This window comes from Brienomyrus brachyistius, chromosome 25 (assembly GCF_023856365.1).
Source record: "Brienomyrus brachyistius isolate T26 chromosome 25, BBRACH_0.4, whole genome shotgun sequence".
Taxonomy (NCBI): domain Eukaryota; kingdom Metazoa; phylum Chordata; class Actinopteri; order Osteoglossiformes; family Mormyridae; genus Brienomyrus; species Brienomyrus brachyistius.
The window spans coordinates 11,090,590-11,107,806 of record NC_064557.1 but is presented as its reverse complement, the minus strand read 5'-3'; the positions used below and the strand labels follow the sequence as shown (position 1 = coordinate 11,107,806).

The following is a 17,217-nucleotide window of genomic DNA, read 5'->3' as shown; positions in this document are numbered from 1 at the left end:
CTAATTAAGAAATGCATGCAAAAAAAATTCCATTTTGTTCAAAGACATTTGGGCACATATTCGCCCCCACGTTGCGATTTGCAGCGAGATATTCCGACTGCATTCGACCCTGCGAGATGATTCGGACCATCGATTTCCTGCGACATCTCAGTGACTCAATGTGTTTCTCATTTTTGTTACTTTTAAATTACATGCATGCAACTTGCAACATGCAGCCACTGCCAGACCATCTGTCATCCGCCAATCGCTCATTTGCCATGACAACGGCTCGCCGTGTGCGACGCTTCACGTGAATGAAGTCGGGTCTGTGCTGGCATTTCTGCAGGCAGGCGTTTGCCTTTTTCTCCTGCTTTTTTCCCGGGTGACGAGCCGGCGGTATTTGGACCCCGGGGAGTTTTACCTGGGCCAGATCTGGGCGCTGCTCCTCAAAGGGTTAAAGGGAGACGGGCTGCTCTTGTGCTGGAAGCCGCTGAGGCTCCAAGCCGCTGGAAAGACGCTTGCAGCTCTCCTCACGCACACAGCGAGTTGCGGACGCGCGCCGCAGGGGACCACGACCCAGTCGCCGCCGCCGCTGCCAGCCTCCGATGGGACTTCACACGCCGCCCGCCGGGGGCCCGTTTCATCCCCCACACCCCCGGGGGGCAGGACTGGAAGGTCAAAGTGGGGGGGGGGAGCACCGCCTTGTGCCTCGGGTGGGGTGAAGAGCGATCTCTCCCTCCTAAGTGAGCGCTGGCGAGCTGTAGCCACTCTGCCGTGCTTCGCCCAGCCTCACACGGATCCTCGCACGGCGGCGAGCGGCAGCTCGCCTGATAGGCTGAGCCTTGCTCTGTTTACACCCAGCAGGGGAGGGACGTTGGAGGGGGGGGTTGGGGGGAGGTGGGTCCTGCCTCCATTTAACCATTGAGGATCTTTGTGTTTGTCTTTGAAACACGCCCCCAGCCGCTTAACTCTCCTTCCCACCCCCGCCGGAGCCGCCTGCCCCTCTTCCCCTTTCACCCCCAGCCCCCTCCTGCCCCCAACCCCAAACAGCGCCTAGAGGCAGCTGGTTCACGGGGTAACAAAAGCTCACCTTCACATTAGCTCACCCCAGGACGCCGGGGAGTGGGGGGCTGGGCCTCCGGTTACACAGGTGTCAGCTTACAGCCATGTTCCCCGCAGTTCTGAGTTCTACTCCTGCGTGGTCCGTTTCCAGGCAGAACCGAGAACATGCACGCACACACACACACACACACACACACACACACACACACACACACACACACACATGCGCACGCACAAGCACACACACACACACACACGCATGCACACACACGCACACACACACACACATGCGCACGCACAAGCACACACACACACACACACACATGCGCACGCACAAGCACACACACACACACACACACACACACACACACACACGCGCGCGCACGCACACACATGCACACCATTTGGCTACACTCACTTTCAGATAAAATCTTAATCTCAAACACACTGATTTACATATAAAATCAGTACCGTCATGCAGAAATTTTACAACGACTGGAAAAGTCTGATTATTCATTAAAACAATAAATATCCAAAAAAAAAAACACAATTATGCTTCATGGAGAATTGTCCTGACTAGCAGCCAGGTTAAAAGCACAGCAAATGAATGCATGAGGAAGGTCGGCCATTTCTTGTCAGCGATATCAGCGATGAACCGCATTCCACACCGCGGCCTCTGTCCGGCGAGCCATCTCGCCTGCTTCCGGACTTTCCGTCCGACCCAAGCAACAAAATACCGATTCTCATTATAATTCTTCGGCTCCTTTGGTAAGTAAAACGGCTCCTACGGTCATCTTCTTTCGCCAGACCACGAAGGCGTCCCCTTTATGGTCTATCTGACTCCTGGGAGCAGCTGCCTAAATCAAACCCAGGCAGCGTATGCTATCGCTCCCCCCCGATAAAAGCACATGGAGCGGGGGCCAGAGATGGATGCGAAGATGGGGGAGGGACGCCTACGACAGATAAATGAAGAACAGCCAGATAAGGTGGAGAAATGCCACTGGGGGGGGGGAGTGGGGGGGGCATGGCAGACAGGGCCATCTTTGGGGAGTTAGTCCGCTGCTCCATTTTCCTGCGGAATTTAACAGGCCGGTGACCCGCTGCTGTTTCCTTCGCAGCCACGAGCAGACATTACGAGAGGAGCACAGAGATGGCGCGAACGGGATCGACTAGAGCAGAATAAGCATAGACACCAGAGGTGCACAATGGTGTACGGAGCCGATGCGCGGTGACCTTCATGGCCACGGCGTGCCGATTCAGAGTCCCTCCTGGCTACACTTCCGTCACCGTTCAGAGGCCATTCACTAATGCTCCTCGAGGCCTTTCCCAAGGATGATGGGAAAATGGCAACAATAAAACAAGCAAACAAACAAGTAATGAAACAAAGGCGGCGTGCCCCCGACTGGCTCTGAGCGGGTTGGTTCTCCCGTGCTGGAATCTGTGGCCGCACTCGTCCCGCGTGGAGGCTACCCACCCAGGTGGCGTAACTCCGATCCGCTTCTAACAACACCCTCCCAGAATGTAGCACTTAACAGGTGTATTATGTACTTTTCCATGTTTAATTAATTGGATGCGCCATCTGTCCACACCTCTCCCTGGGGGGCGGGGGGGGGGGACTTCCGTGCCAAGCAGACAGTGAGAGGGACGCCGAGGGAACTGCCATGGTGTTGTGCCATCATCGCGCGCCATGCCGGCTATGTGCACGCTTACATAGCTACCACCTGATCTGCGCTGCGGAGGAGCAGGGGGAGACTGCCTCGTTCCGGAATTTCAGGCCCCGCCTTCTCCCCCTGTACTGCCACCTGCTGGTCAGAGAGCAAAGTGCAGTCAGCTTTAGAGCTTGATGCTGGTTGCATCAAGTCAGACTGACGCCCTTGTTCTACTCGGGGTGGTGGAGAGCGACACAGTTGAACTACAGAGTTTCAGAATGTATCGGGTGACTATGCCAGACTGCGGTCTTTTCCAAAACGTCTCCTATTGCGGTTTGTTCAGAATGTGAAATGTTCCCTGCCAGCTCGTATCGTAACAGCCCGTTGGACACGGACTTTACACTCAGCCTTCAATGGCCTTTTACCTGTTTTTATCATGCATTTAACTGTCCAGCAAACAAACGGTGAGACAAAACAGACCCAGATTTTGACTATGAGAGGCGACTCGACACAGGCAAGAACTCTGACCACGGTAATTCCACACGGTTTTCGGGACAATAATTCACCTTTAAACAATGAAAGCTCCATCAACTTTAAACAACAATGAAGCCATCAAATTATTCAAGAGACGTCCAGTAAAGCGTAATGTGTGTATCGATTCATTCAGGAAATGGCCAGAGAATTAACATGACAAATCGACTTTGATACAGCGAAACATCAATCAAATCCTGAATTTGAAAACTGTGTAACGCTAAAGTGAAAACGCTAAAACGTAAGAGCCTGTCCAACTTCCATGAGTCAACTGGCAGCTGTCAGAGATCCAAGAGCACAGATATGTGGCACATTCAGCGAGAGCAGGAGCAGGAGTCAGAGCGTCACAGAGAAGCAGAATTAATTTCCTCTCCAAACGAACAGAAGCATGTGTTCTCACGGCCCAGGTTTCATATTCAGTACAAAAATATATGCATCCAATGACCAGGAGGTGGCTAGTGCAGACGTGTTATCCCAACATCCTCAACTCAATGATTTAACCATCAGAAAGTAGCAGTCAATCACCATCAAGCCAAAGGAGGACGTCATTACTGGTAAACGGGGGGGATGGGAGGCGGCTTGCATCTCAGCCAGATCTCAGGTGTTTATGGAGAAGTAATCTGCCATGTCTGATGCCACGGAGAATCTCTAATCACTATGAATTAGCAGGTTGGTGTGTCACCAGCCAGGTGAGAGGGGCCCGGGGGTGTGCCGTGGCGGCTGAAGATCCGAGGAGGAGCTGCTGGGGACATCCTGGAATGGTCTGGCACACAGGGACACGCCGCTGCCGACGCACAGTCAGCAGGGGGCGCCTCGTCCCCCGTGTTCTCAGCGCGCTGCCTGGTCCGACATGTGAGCCCTGCTTCTTTGCAAATGGTTGTTTCTGTAACCATGTGGCAAAGCTCTCCAAGCCTGGCAACTCCAAACGCAGCACGTGGTCCAGGGTTTGTGGGCCCCCAGTGCCCACCCCAGCCCCCCCCCCCTCCCCCAACATGAATCTGCTCAAAGCGCGCACTCTCACACGCCCGGCGTCCGTCATACAAGCCTGGATTTATAGAGAGGTTTAATGGCCCCATCTCTCCGGGCGACCCGCTGATGTAATGTTTACAGAAATACCTCTGCAGTCGCAGAGAGATGGGCTCGTTTGGCGCCCCCGTCCGCGAGATTATAATTGGGGGGGGAGGGGAGATCAGCCTGGGGAATAACCAGGAAAGAGAGGCGACCCGGCACAGTCGATCTATTTTCCCGATCAGGCACACTGTGCCCCCACATTGGCGAAAAGACGGCCTCCCCATGACTGGAGCCTCATTTCTCCGCGCACCAGTCGGGTACCATAAGGAGCTCATGGGGAGCAAAAGAAGACAAAAGAAACCCCAGCATGTTCCCGGGGCTCTGTGCATCGGGCACTGGGGGGGTTTTAAATAAAGGGTTTTGTTTTAAAATCGTCCGCGCTGTTACCCTCCGGGTGGGCTGGGCCAGGCAGGGGGGTGTCCGACCCAGGACTCCTCTGTAAACTACGCATGTCTAATGGACGCCTGTGTTTACACAAGGTGACGTTCACAGGAGGAGATGTTTATGTTGAAGGAACGCTTAGCTCTCAGGTGATGGGGGAGGTGGGGGGCACCATATATCCCCCAGCTGCTATCTGACACTACAGGGTCATCTCTGCATTGGGCTTTAAGCTGCCTTTTCCCAGGGAGAGACCCTCCATTCTGAGGGATGCTGGGAGCCCCCCAGGGGGCAACCAAGCCAAGTGGCGCCCAGAACCAGCAGCAGAGGCGGGGGGCTGCAGAGGGGAACAAGAGATCTTTTAGGGGACAAAGACTGAGACTGCTGAGGCCGGGCCCCCTCACTCCGCTCTGCATGGAGTCACATGATGGCGGGAGACCCTCCACCCTGTCATAACGATTTCCACCCAGAGAGAGATCTGAATTTAATGTCTGAGGGCGTTCAAATATGGCGGGGGCTCAGCAGAGGCGCGGATGGGGGGGTCCTTGCTGGAATCAGGTCAGAGGGGCCTTCCAATTGCTACCGGAGGAGCATGAGGCAGCCTGCAGGTCTGGGGGCCCAAGCTAATCAGCAACAGAGCAAACATGGGGCACTGATCAGGAACCACCACAAATCCAGGTAACTATCAGCAGTCAATGAAGTCTGAAGATGCATGCATGGATACACCGGAAAATCCACATGAATTTAAATATGCCTAAATACACCTAAATACACACATACTGCTATTGATTATTAATTCAATACTTGTATTTAGAAGAGAAATTTCCAGAAAATTCTCACGACTTCCCACATGCAGCTAAAACTCGAGAAGATGACAATCTGCTTGCCATCTGCCACACCAATAATTGTTATTCCTTCTCGGGACGCGAGCAGCCAATGTGCAAGCTCCAGAAAGCGTGCGAGACGGTCAATTAAAAGCCCATTAGAGAGTGCGGATGAGTAACACCGCGACCCTCCTCGACACAGCCCCATCCCCAGGGCACGAACTGGCGAGCGGAGTCAGCGGGAAATCAAAAAAAGAGAAACCGCCTTAGAGGCGCTTAAGAAACACCACATTCTCTAGAATGTGACACAATCTGATTACAGAGACCTGAGCCCTTTGGATGGAGGTGAATCACTGAGCTTAAATTCACTCTTTAATACAGAGTGACACGTTCACACACTTCCTGAGGATACTACTGTATGTGCTCGCTATACTCAGGAGCTGCGGCCTCCTCCCTGGGATTTGAACCCACAACAATACGTCCAAGCAGTCTGGCAGTCCTCTGTTGTTTAATGGCACAGTCAGGCTACTTGGCGAGGGACCCCCACAGCCCCCAGAGGATGAGTGATTTGACAGCCTCTGTCTTAAAGTCAGCCAAATGTTTTACATTTCAGATTAGCAGGAAGTGACCAGGATCACTCCCAAGGTTTCGCCTGTGTCTCCGCAGGGTGCAATTGATGTGCTGGCCATGCTGGGAGATCGAGGCCCGGCACGTCACACTGCCGGCTAACTGTTCCACTGATTGATCAAGAAATCAAAGCGCTGATTGGGGCTAATCATTGCTTAGTGTGTGTGTGTGGTTGTGTGTATGCATGAGGACGTCGGGGGGAAGGGGGGGACACATCTCTCACGGACAGCCGTCTTTGACAGACAGAACCAGGACCAGACCTGGGGCAGGGGCAGCTGAAGGGGTGCAGAATGACAGCCCTGCCTGTCCCTGTCACAGCCCAGCAACCCAGCCACAAAGACCCCCGGCGCATTATCGTCTGTTACACTCATCATTTGCTTTAGTTCCACACGGCTGATATAAGGTGCAGAGTCTCACCCAATTTACAGCTGGGGATCATTTTCAGTGTCTTGTACATCGACAAATGGCTCTTGTGGGAGCAGACCTTGCGACCCTGCGTCTGCCTTCTCACTGCTGGATGGGGAGTGATTCTCTGGCTGTGCGGGCAGCAAGAAATGACGTCCCCCTGACGGCGTCCCCACGGCAGCCCCGAGCCGTCCATGTAGTGGGGAGTCTTTGCTCCCTCTCGAGGGCCGTGAATTCGATTGCCGGGAAGAGAAAAACATGACCTGTTTGGTGCGCATCTCCAGCTGCCCGGCTTGGCAGCACTTTGAGAATGTACCGGAAGCTGCCATCATGCATTAATGATGCGTTAATTATGTTTGTGACTCATCTTGCAGAGACCAGGAGCCCTGACAAGAGGAAAGCCCCGAATGAGGACGCAGGTAGATGTGCCTGCATCCTGTCTTCTGTGCTGCTGTCCGCAGAGACATACACCTGGATCTATTCTTCCTTCTGACAAAGGCGGAGGAAGCTCCTGACAGATGCCTGCTTTGCCTTGTAAAATGTGGGGCCCTGTGCAGATGCGGGAGGGTGTATTTTAGTGTGTGTGTGTGTGTTTTGCGTGCCCGTGCCTGTGTGTGTTTGAGTCAGAGACGGCCCCCAAATGGCGTCTGAGTGACAGCTAAGAGGCAACAAGCGATGCACGATTCTCAACAGCAGATAAAACCAGTCCTTGACGCTAAAAGGCGTTAAAAGGATAACCTCTGTATTGGCAGGAGTCGCCCTTCGAAGAGATAATATCGCACTCGGCAATCCAAAGCCAAATAAGCTAGCTGTGAGAGTCTCGCTATCGTGTCCTGAAGCTAAACAAGATGAGCGAGCTGTGAGTCGCAGGAGAGACACATTTCCCTGTTCTGAAGCTGAGATGAGCAAGCTGTGAGACTCACAGGAGAGTTGTATTTCCCTGTCCTGATGCTGAGAGGAGCTAGCCATGAGAGTCGCATGTGCCTCTCCTGAAGCTGAGATGAGCTATACTTGAGAGTCGCAGGAGAGTCGCATTTCCCTGTCCTTAGGCTGAGTTGAGCTAGCCATGACAGTCTCAGGAGACACTCTTTTCCCTGACCTGAAGCTGAGATGAGCTAGCCAGGAGAGTCACAGGAGAGACTCTTTTCCTTGTCCTGAAATTGAGATGAGCTAGCCAGGAGAGTCACAGGAGAGATGCATTTCCCTGTCCTGAAGCTGAGATGAGCTAGCCATGAGAGTTAGAGTTGCAGGAGAGTCACATTTCCATGTCCTGCTTCTACAGTAGAAGAGTCACATTTCCCTGTCCTGCTTCTACAGTAGAAGAGTCACATTTCCCTGTCCTGCTTCTACAGTAGAAGAGTCACATTTCCCTGTCCTGCTTCTACAGTAGAAGAGTCACATTTCCCTGTCCCGCTTCTTCAGCAGTTGAGCAAACTGTGAGAGTCGCATGAGAGTCACATTTCCCTTTTCAGACACTAATGGAATTACAGAAGCTTTCTGAGAAATGGGCCACTAAAGGATGCTAAAGAAACTTAAAACAAAACAGCCTGACTGGGTTAGATGTCTGAAGACCACCAGTGGATACCAGCAGAAAGCTGATTTACAGTTACTGTGAAGCCTGTTATTATTACTGCCATTTCTAACTGAATTTCAGATGGAAGACAATTTGTTTCCCTTTTCCAAATCCTACTCAGTTGTCACATGAGAAGAGTGAGACGGGAGAGTGCAAGCAAACAGGATAAACACACAAATGCACAGAGGTTCCCCAACCTGCCGGCCTCGCGTCAGTCTCACTGCACCACCACTGAACTACAGCAAAAGTCAGAAAACAATCTACAAGTGGGACGACTTTCATATCCTTAAATGGAGAGAGACAGATGCAGAGAAGGAAGAACAGGAGGGATGACTGTAACAATAACAATGATGATGATGATAATAATAATAAAAACATGTATCCAGCTCTGAGTGTGTTTGTTTATTTTAATGTCATGTCTTTCTGCATTTAAAGTGAAACATGTGTGCTGACGAGGGGGCCTGTTCAGCGTCACTTTGAGAGATGGCTGGCAGACCTGCTAGACCATGCGTATGCATGGTGATGTAATAACTGCATGCAGGCACACACGCACGTGCACATGCACACGCTCAGACTGGAAACTGAGTGCTTCTGCACCAGAGATGGACTGCAGGCACCAGAGTGGTTAATGCCTTTCCCTCTGGCCTGTGCCCAACAGGAAGAGGGAATATGATGCTGTCACACTCCACGTTTCCTCCTCACAGAGCTTCTCACTTCCTGGCTGTTCGCCTGGCTCTGGGTCTGGCCTGTGATGTCACCTCAGACCTCACCTCAGATGTGCCCCCCTTCCCAAAATGCCAACATGCCAGAAAGGTTAGCACCTCTGTCCCCCACCCGCCCAATCCCCCCCATCTGTGTGAAGTCTCCCCCATCCGCCAAAACTGCCGCGGACCCTACTTCTCTGCATGTGTCCATCAGTCCTTCTTACCAGCGATTCTGCGTTATGGCAGCGGTAGGATCTGGGCCCAGTCCTCTAGAGGGACAATGCTGTTGTACCCAAGAGAAAACTCACTCCGGCTAAATCCCTCCAGTTGAAGCAGTAACGGCAACACTGGAGCAGAAGATGAAAAGCTAAAGAGGAATAAATGAATATTTAAAAGTAAATATAAAAAACAAGCATGAGTGCCTGCCGCTGGCGCAGATGGACGGTTCAGCATCGCTCAGGCACGTGAGGGTGGGCACTGCGGCCGGGACCAGGTTCACTGGCCCATCTGCCGGGCCACCGTCTGGCCTTAATAAGGTAAACAAACGAAGATCATGCAGGGGGGGAGCGCAGGCGGCCTGTTTGGGGGGGTGAGGGTGCCACCAGGAGCCTCGCTCTAAACGAACACATGCACATGAGTAACCGCGGCCCCCAGCCCATCTGCGAGCGGGAGCCCGGCCCGCCAGCCCGATGGTGCGGCATCTGCGCCGCCTCTCCCTGCGCCTCCCCCCCACCCCCCTGCAAAGCCACCCGAAGTCAGCAGTGGGGGGTGTGTCCATTAAGGGAGCAGGCGGGCAGACCACACAGCACCGAAGTACCAGAACCTGCATAGAGTAATAGTACCTGCATCAGGACACCAGAACCTGCACAGAGTAATAGTACCTGCATCAGGACACCAGAACCTGCATAGAGTAATAGTACCTGCTCAGGACACCAGAACCTGCATAGAGTAATAGTACCTGCTCAGGACACCAGAACCTGCACAGAGTAATAGTACCTGCATCAGGACACCAGAACCTGCATAGAGTAATAGTACCTGCTCAGGACACCAGAACCTGCATAGAGTAATAGTACATGCATCAGGACACCAGAACCTGCATAGAGTAATAGTACCTGCTCAGGACACCGGAACCTGCACAGAGTAATAGTACCTGCATCAGAACCTGCTCAAAGTACCAGAATGTCACTTCAACAACATGAGGGCCAGAGATGGGGATGGTCCGTAAGTTGTATGGGGCCCCCCACACCTCAGATGGTGGGGTGGAGTGGGGGGGCCATAGGCCCTGATAAAAAAGGAATGCAGATATTCAGGGGAGGACTGGGGATGCGGGGGGGGGGGGCAAGTCTCTCACTGCGTGTTTCTGTGTGGTGTACGCCCAGTGTGGATAACAAAAATCTCCGCCACTTTGCTTAAAAGCCAGGGAGGGGTTCCGCAACGTTATAGCGCCAGAGTCTTCATGGATTCTCCACTCTCAGTGGTCTGTCGTGTTCAGCCCACCACACTGAGCTGGATGTGGGGCAGTGATATGGGCCCCACTGCGTTCAGCCTGGCATGGGCCAATGATACGGGCTCCACTGCGTTCAGCTTGGCACAGGGTAGCAATATGGGCCCCACTGCGTTCAGCTCCATGCACAGCAGCGATACAAGTCCCACTGTGTTCAGCCCAGTGTGGGCAGTGATACAGGATCCAGTGCTGCAGCTCCATGCAGAGCAGCGAAATGGGCCCCACTGCTTCAATCTGGCCTGGGACAGCAATTCGGGGCCAGGTGTGTTAAGTGCGGCGCCGGGCAGTGAAACGAGCCACTGGGTGCCTGTCTTACCAAGGCAGCTTGCACAGCCTCATCATCGCCCTGTGCTGCGATGTCAGCCACTGTCATCCCCCCCCATCCCCCAGTGAGGACGAAGCGCTCACAGCACAGCGGCTCAGTGCAAATCCCTCACCATCGGCATGGCGGGTGTAACGGTAGAGCATAAAACACCCACCAGCTGTATCCAGGAGACTTCACACGGGGGGCTGAGATCACGGAGAAGCACTGGATCATCACTGCTGACGCATACTTGGCACTGGAAAGGTCACTCCGTCTCCTCGGCTCCGAGTCCCGCCACGAGACTTTTCCGTACGCATCCCTACTGGAGCTCTGATGGGAACACTGTCTTTTTTCCACCCGGTAATGACACCCAGGAGGAACTGGAGAACACGGGTAATGTATGCAGGGGGCCCGTTCCGTAACGCCGCCAGCTGAGATTCGCTCCACTTTCGTCCTCTTTACAAACTGCTCCACTCCACCCCGCCCTGCTCCGCCCGCCCCCCCCGCAGCCACGCTATACTGAGCAGCTCCACCCCCTCGCTAATGCCACAATACCATCCAGAGGAAGGAGAGGCAAACACTAACCCTAAGACCGATAGCGCCGCGGCACTGTTCTGTTCAGCGTGCCACACCGGCCTGATTTTCGGGTCAATATTTGGGAGGGCGGCACACTTTTATCCAAACACTTCGTGTGTTATTTCTGGTGCTGCAGCAGTGTCATAACCTGTTTGGGATGCAAACCCACACCCTCTGGTCAGGGAACTCATTCGTGTAACCTCTGTGACTCACGAGCCCTCACGTGCACAGCCTGTGCCTCATCATAGGTGGGCGGGGGCCCCGGGCCTGCTGGGGCTGTGTAGCGGGTGCGCGAGGCCGTGGGCGTTCGGCCTATATAACGTTTCAGTGGCGAGGTCTGCTCCAGCTGCACACGGCTCAGAGCGTTGCTGGTGACCTCTCATCTCCAGAGTACCGCTGTGACCGAATGACGCTCACGTTCAGGAATAAATCTCAGCTGTGGAGCCATGGGGGAGGGAAGTAGTCGGCACACTCAAGTGAAGTCATGTCATGTCCCCCAGGCGTTATTAAAACAAGATGAGCGTGGATGCACTGCCCCCCCCCTCCCCCCAAGCTCCTGGTCCGGCCCACGTCGGGCCCAAACTCTCGCCCTTGTAAATTTCTCAGGGCTGTAAATCAGCCAAGACGATGGCTGGTGACAAGCTGAAAACCACAGCGAGACCGCGGCCTGCTGCCCTCAAGCCTGTACCCCCTCCGTATCCATCTCCCTGATGTCTTCCGTTTCCACGGCGACTGTGGCATGACCTGCTACTGGATAGGCCCCTGAGGAGCCATGATCCTGCCATGGAGTGGGCATACCTGAACAGTCCTGGAGAACCCGGGGGCTCCTCCTTTGTCTACCACTAAGGACAATGCAAATGTGTGGGGGGGGTTTGTATCTTGTCATCATGGTCTCTGACGGCACCCTCTGTCAGGCACCCCCCCCCACCTCCCCATGAACACCTGCTGTGATGATAACAATGGGTGTGTGTCTGTCTGTCTGTGTGTCTCTCGGTGTGTCTGCGTCTCTGTAGATCTGTGTCTGTCTGTCTGTGTTTGCGTGTTTCTGTGTCTGTATGTGTGTGTGTGCGTTTCTGTGTGTGTATGGGTCTCTCGATGTGTGTGTATCTGTGCATATAGCTGAATGGCTAGATAAGCCAGTGGGTGTAATTCCGCCTGAAGTCTGAAGCCTGCCCTCAGCAAACTCTCTGTTCTTATCTTGCTACTTGCCATGATCTCTGCATCTATGCAGCCTCCTTGTACCCCCTCGGCCCCGATTTCCGCCAATCAGCCTAGGTGTGATCATGCCGCCCTTAACTCATTGTTCGCCATCACATTCTCTGCCTGCAGTGCACACTGCTAACGAGCTACACCCACGCAGGACAGCAATACGCTCAGGGTGGCGCGTTAGCTAAGGGCTGTACCTGGTAAAACGCAGATTCACTAAACGCTAATTGGTTCTTAGAAACCGTTAGGTGAAAAAGCCACAGATTCTTGCAGCAGAACTGCATGGCCGTGAGTGACTGGGTCTGTTTGACAAACATATCACTGCCACGTGCTAATCGACCTTCATTAGCGGCTGGCTAATGCCACACTACGGCACCGCTGGGCACGAACCGTTTCCAAGCTCACTTCACTTTGACGAGTTGCACAAACACCTCACACACTGCTTGTCCCCGCAGAAAGGAAAAGACATTCGACAGAAGAGCTATTTGTCAAACAAAAGCTCGTTTTAAATAGCTATGGCAATGTCCACCAAGCCGGCCACACCCCCCGCATTCAAGATGAACCGGCAAGTTTAAGGAGAGGTTGTTGCTCTGCGGATTGAGGATGAGACCGTCGTGGGAGCAGCCATATGGGGGCGCGGCGGCTCGGGGGCTAGCCTTGTGACACGCTTGCTGTGGCTCCAGCTCCCAGGAATGATGTTGCTGCCCCCCTGGGTGAGGTAAATAACAGTAACAGCAAACGCATGCAGTGTTAGAAGCAGCAGAATCCACCGGCTTCACCCCCTCGGAGGGCTGTAGAGCAGTAACAAGACAGAATAAATCCTCGCATCGCAATTCACTAGTGGCTGCGTGAGCATTGCTTTCTGCCCCCCCCGGCCCTCGGCATGCGCCTGCCTGCTGGATCAGAAACGCGGGGTGGGGGGGGGGGGGAGTGGGCCTAGTGAGGCCCTCTCATTGTGGCCCCGTCGGGCCGCGTGCCCAGGTGCAGATCTGGCTCCGTGTTATGAAGACGCATGAAAATTTGATTGGCTGGCCCTTCTCGGCTTTAAGGAATGTTATTAATCTCAGCCTTAAGTGACATGCATTTATTTTGACAATGCAGGCTATATAAGAATCCATTAGCGCAGGGAGCGGCTGGCTCGGCAGGCTCCTGACACTCCGGGGCCAGCCGGGCCGCCCTGCAGAGCCAGGATTCAGTTTCACCAGCAGCCATGGGGAAGGCAATGGGATCCAGCAGCCCGATAAGCCCAGAATCATTTTTCACAGAAATGAATATCTGTACTGTGATGTTACACTCCATCATTTTCTCACTCTGAACGCTAATGCAACCACAAGGACCTGTGTTCAGGTCACACAGGAGGTGAGGACACAAATCCAGGCAGCGGTGAGGGGGCAATATGACTGAAGTATGGCTAAAGGAAAAGGGAGGGAACTGGAGAGGAATAATTTGACGTGAAGACGGATATTTTTGGGATCCTGTGTGATCCGATACGGAATTCGACAGAAAATGTTACTTCAAGACACTGAAAATTACCAAAATTCAGTCCGTTTTCATTCACGTGTGAGGGTTCCTGCCCATTTAATTACGGCCACTGGCGTACGAGCCAAACACGCCCAAAGTGCATTAGAGAGAATGGCAGTGTGTAATCTGCCTGTCACGCAGCAACATCATCTGATCGATAAGCGATGATATAAAGGGAGCAGCAATAAAAAAACCCAATAAAAGAGCAATGGACACTGTTTTACAATGTAAGCTGCGTCTTGAGCTGTAAATGATTTTTTTTAGGGTGGTACTGTAGTCAACAGGGCTCTAATTAGTCCCAGCAGGCAGGACGCGAGCTCAGGACTGCTGACGATCTGCGAGTCGCTGCTCTAATTTGTGTCATGGAGATGGCGGTATCGCTGGGGACCTCTCAGACAGCAGGCGTCTCCCTTCCCAGCTGCCGCGTGGATCTGCTGCGAGCCGACGCTGCCGCTGACTGCTCTCTGAGCCGCGGCTGGGAAACGCCACGAGCGGCCGCTGGCGGGGAGAGAGGATGCACGTGGGTCCGCTGCTCACCGCGCTGCCCGTAACCCGGAAGGTCTACAGTTGGACGGCTTGTCCGGCTGTCCTTCCCAGTCAGGTGTCTACATCACATTGCTCCTTCACTCTGTGCGCTCCTTGTTTTGGTTGCCATGTCGACGAAACTACCTCGTTCAAGGGCACGAGCTCCAGCCCCTCCCCCATCACTCCCAGACGGCCCGAGCTCGAGGGCTTGGGTGCCTGCAGACGTTATTCCGCTGCAACTAATGACGCTTTCGAGCTGAGCCGAAGAGACGTGGCGAGAGTGACTGATAGAGACACCAGCATGTGTCTGGGTGACAGTACGAGTCATACGCCTGTTACAGGGGCACCCAGAGCCACCAAGAAATGCACACAAGATGATCAGACTGGAAAATTCATCCCAAGCTCTTTGTTTTAACAGGTAGGCGTGTTTGAAAGAGCGCTTCATTATTGTGCCAAAAAATTGTAACTCAACACTCCACATAAAACACAAGCAATATTTATTTGACTTTGATGAAGACGCCCGTATACCTCTGTAATAAAGACCACACCTACTTGACCACAAATAATTAAAACACTGTCTCTATTATTAGCTTAAGTCAGCAAAATATCCCAAAATAAAGAGAGACTTGAAAATGTTTCAATTCCAAAAAGTGTTAGGGGAGAAAAGTGGAATGAGATTATTAAAGGCGGAATTTCATGGCATGTTTAAGAAGGCAGCACAGGGCTGTCCTTTGAAAGGGGCCACGTCCGCTTTCCAGAAAAGCCTTGGGTTTCGCTGACCCCCCCCCCCCCCCCCCCCCCAGCGGAACAAAGTTCCTCTACAAACGGGCGCAGAAATAAACAGCGATGAGCAGCCGTTTGAAAGCAAACAGTGTCCCATAAAAATATAGGGATAAACCTGCAGAATAATTCAGTTTGCTTACACATCAGCACTGACGATGGGGCTGCATGGCTGAGAAATCTGTGTTCTCTTAAGTAATTAATGCACAGCCGGCCAATTAGCATCGCTGCTGAGGCAGAGGCCGTTCTCGGGAAAGGATCGTAAAAGTCCATTATTGTAGATGTTGGCCTACATCGTGAGGCAAACCTCCTGGGCTCCTCAGTCACCCACCCCCCCCGAAGAAGCCCAAGCCACATTTCTACATGTGAGACCAATTTGAGTGGGATGTGACCCGCCGGTGAGGCCAGTGCCCCCCTCCCTCGGGCTGGCCAAACAGCTACGATGCTGACAGGGGGAGCCAGACACGTTCTTGGCTAAACAGTTGGCTGCCCCAATGCCTCGAAAAGCAGTCAGATAGGAGAAAAAGAGCAAAGGAATGAAAAGCGAGAGATACAAGGTCCTGACGTGAGACACCGAAGAGTCTCCCAGCTTCTTGCTGAAAATGATAAGAGTGACAGAGAAGGGAGGCTTTCCAGGGAGATAAACGGCGACTTGTACCCCGGCCAATTTCTCTTCTCCTAAAACATCTCACACACACACACTGGCTCCGCCCCCTTCTCTGGACTTCATAAATCAGCCCCTAAACAGAATATCAGGAGCCCGGGATGCTTGTGACTGGGATGATGGGTAGGCTGAATTCACTGTCTGCCAGTGAGATCCCCGGGTTGGGGCCCGCATGGATCCATTTGGACTAAGAGCCGCTCCCATGGCGTACCAGCGGCTGGCCCTGGATGATAATGACCTGCCCTCCTCCACATCCTGGGTTTTATAAAATGCAATAAATTGGCCTCCTTTGTTTTCCATCAGGCCACTTTTTTTAAGGAGTAAAACATCACGTGGCTCATTCCGTTAGCAGCTTCGTAAAACCTCACAAGGTACTCCAGTGGGCTTCCCACAGACCCACAGGACGGGGGTTCCAAGAGGAACCAGGACGTGATGTAATCACTACACAGGCCAAGCCTACGTTGCCTCTCAGCTTTCGGCATGTGTGTCTCTTAAACCTCAGATTTTATTCAAGCTGCACCCCCTCCCCCACCCCCGACAAACATACACATCTGCATTGCACGTGGAACCCCGTTCAGAAAGCGCTGTAACCGCAAGCCGTGTTCCCGAGGTCCCTCCCCGCGGGCCCCTGGTCTGTGATTGGCCGTGGGGACTCACCACCACCCGCCTGCTGACCCGGTGAGCTTTGGGCTCCCGTCTGGTTTCCATTTACTGGGAGTGCGGCGCGGCGAAGCCAACATCGCCGGCATTTATATGGGGCTGCGTTTTTGTCCATGACCCCTGACCTCCACCGGCATGCAGGAGGCGTAACAGGAGGCGTAGCAGGAGGCAGCGGTGATGCCACCCCTGCCCTGATGCCCACATGATCTCCCAGCATAGGACACGACGTGGAGTGCCAGGAAAACGACCAGGAAACAAGCAGCCTTTCACTGCGGCAACACCGACAGGTTTACGCTCCCCGGTAACAGGCCGGCTCCCAGGAGCCCCGGCAGGACCATTTCCATACCGGTTCCTTGTCAGAGGATCGACTGCGAGCTGCGGGCTCCCTGTTACAAGGCAGCCGGCCTGCACAGCAAAGCCACACGTGATCCTGCTCGCCGACCCCATAAATCGGTGATTCAATTAGAGCGACGGACGCTTCCCCTCTGGAGTGGGAGAAGCCAGAGCCGCCAGCCCCACGCGATGGCTGTGGGGCCGTCCCACTCGCTGAGCGGCCCGCGGCCATATGACGAGCGCGGGCGTGTGCGTGCGCGGAATGGAAGAGAGTCGGCACTCTGTGGACAGAAAGGCAGCTAAGGGAGCTAACAAATTGGGGATTCCTATGGGAATTGGTG

General features: G+C 53.6%; 1 protein-coding gene across 2 annotated transcripts in view; it reads right to left on the bottom strand.

Annotated features, from left to right (window-relative positions):
• Positions 1–17,217, bottom strand: part of tenm3 (teneurin transmembrane protein 3) — a 303,357-nt gene that overhangs the window by 94,969 nt on the left and 191,171 nt on the right. The window contains exon 1 of one of the 2 annotated variants that reach the window (XM_048996055.1): positions 401–732. The exons of the other annotated variant lie outside the window; for it this stretch is intronic. The gene's annotated coding sequence lies outside the window, so the exon portion shown is untranslated. Of the gene's footprint in view, positions 1–400; positions 733–17,217 lie in introns of those variants that run through there. 2 annotated transcript variants of the gene reach the window in all.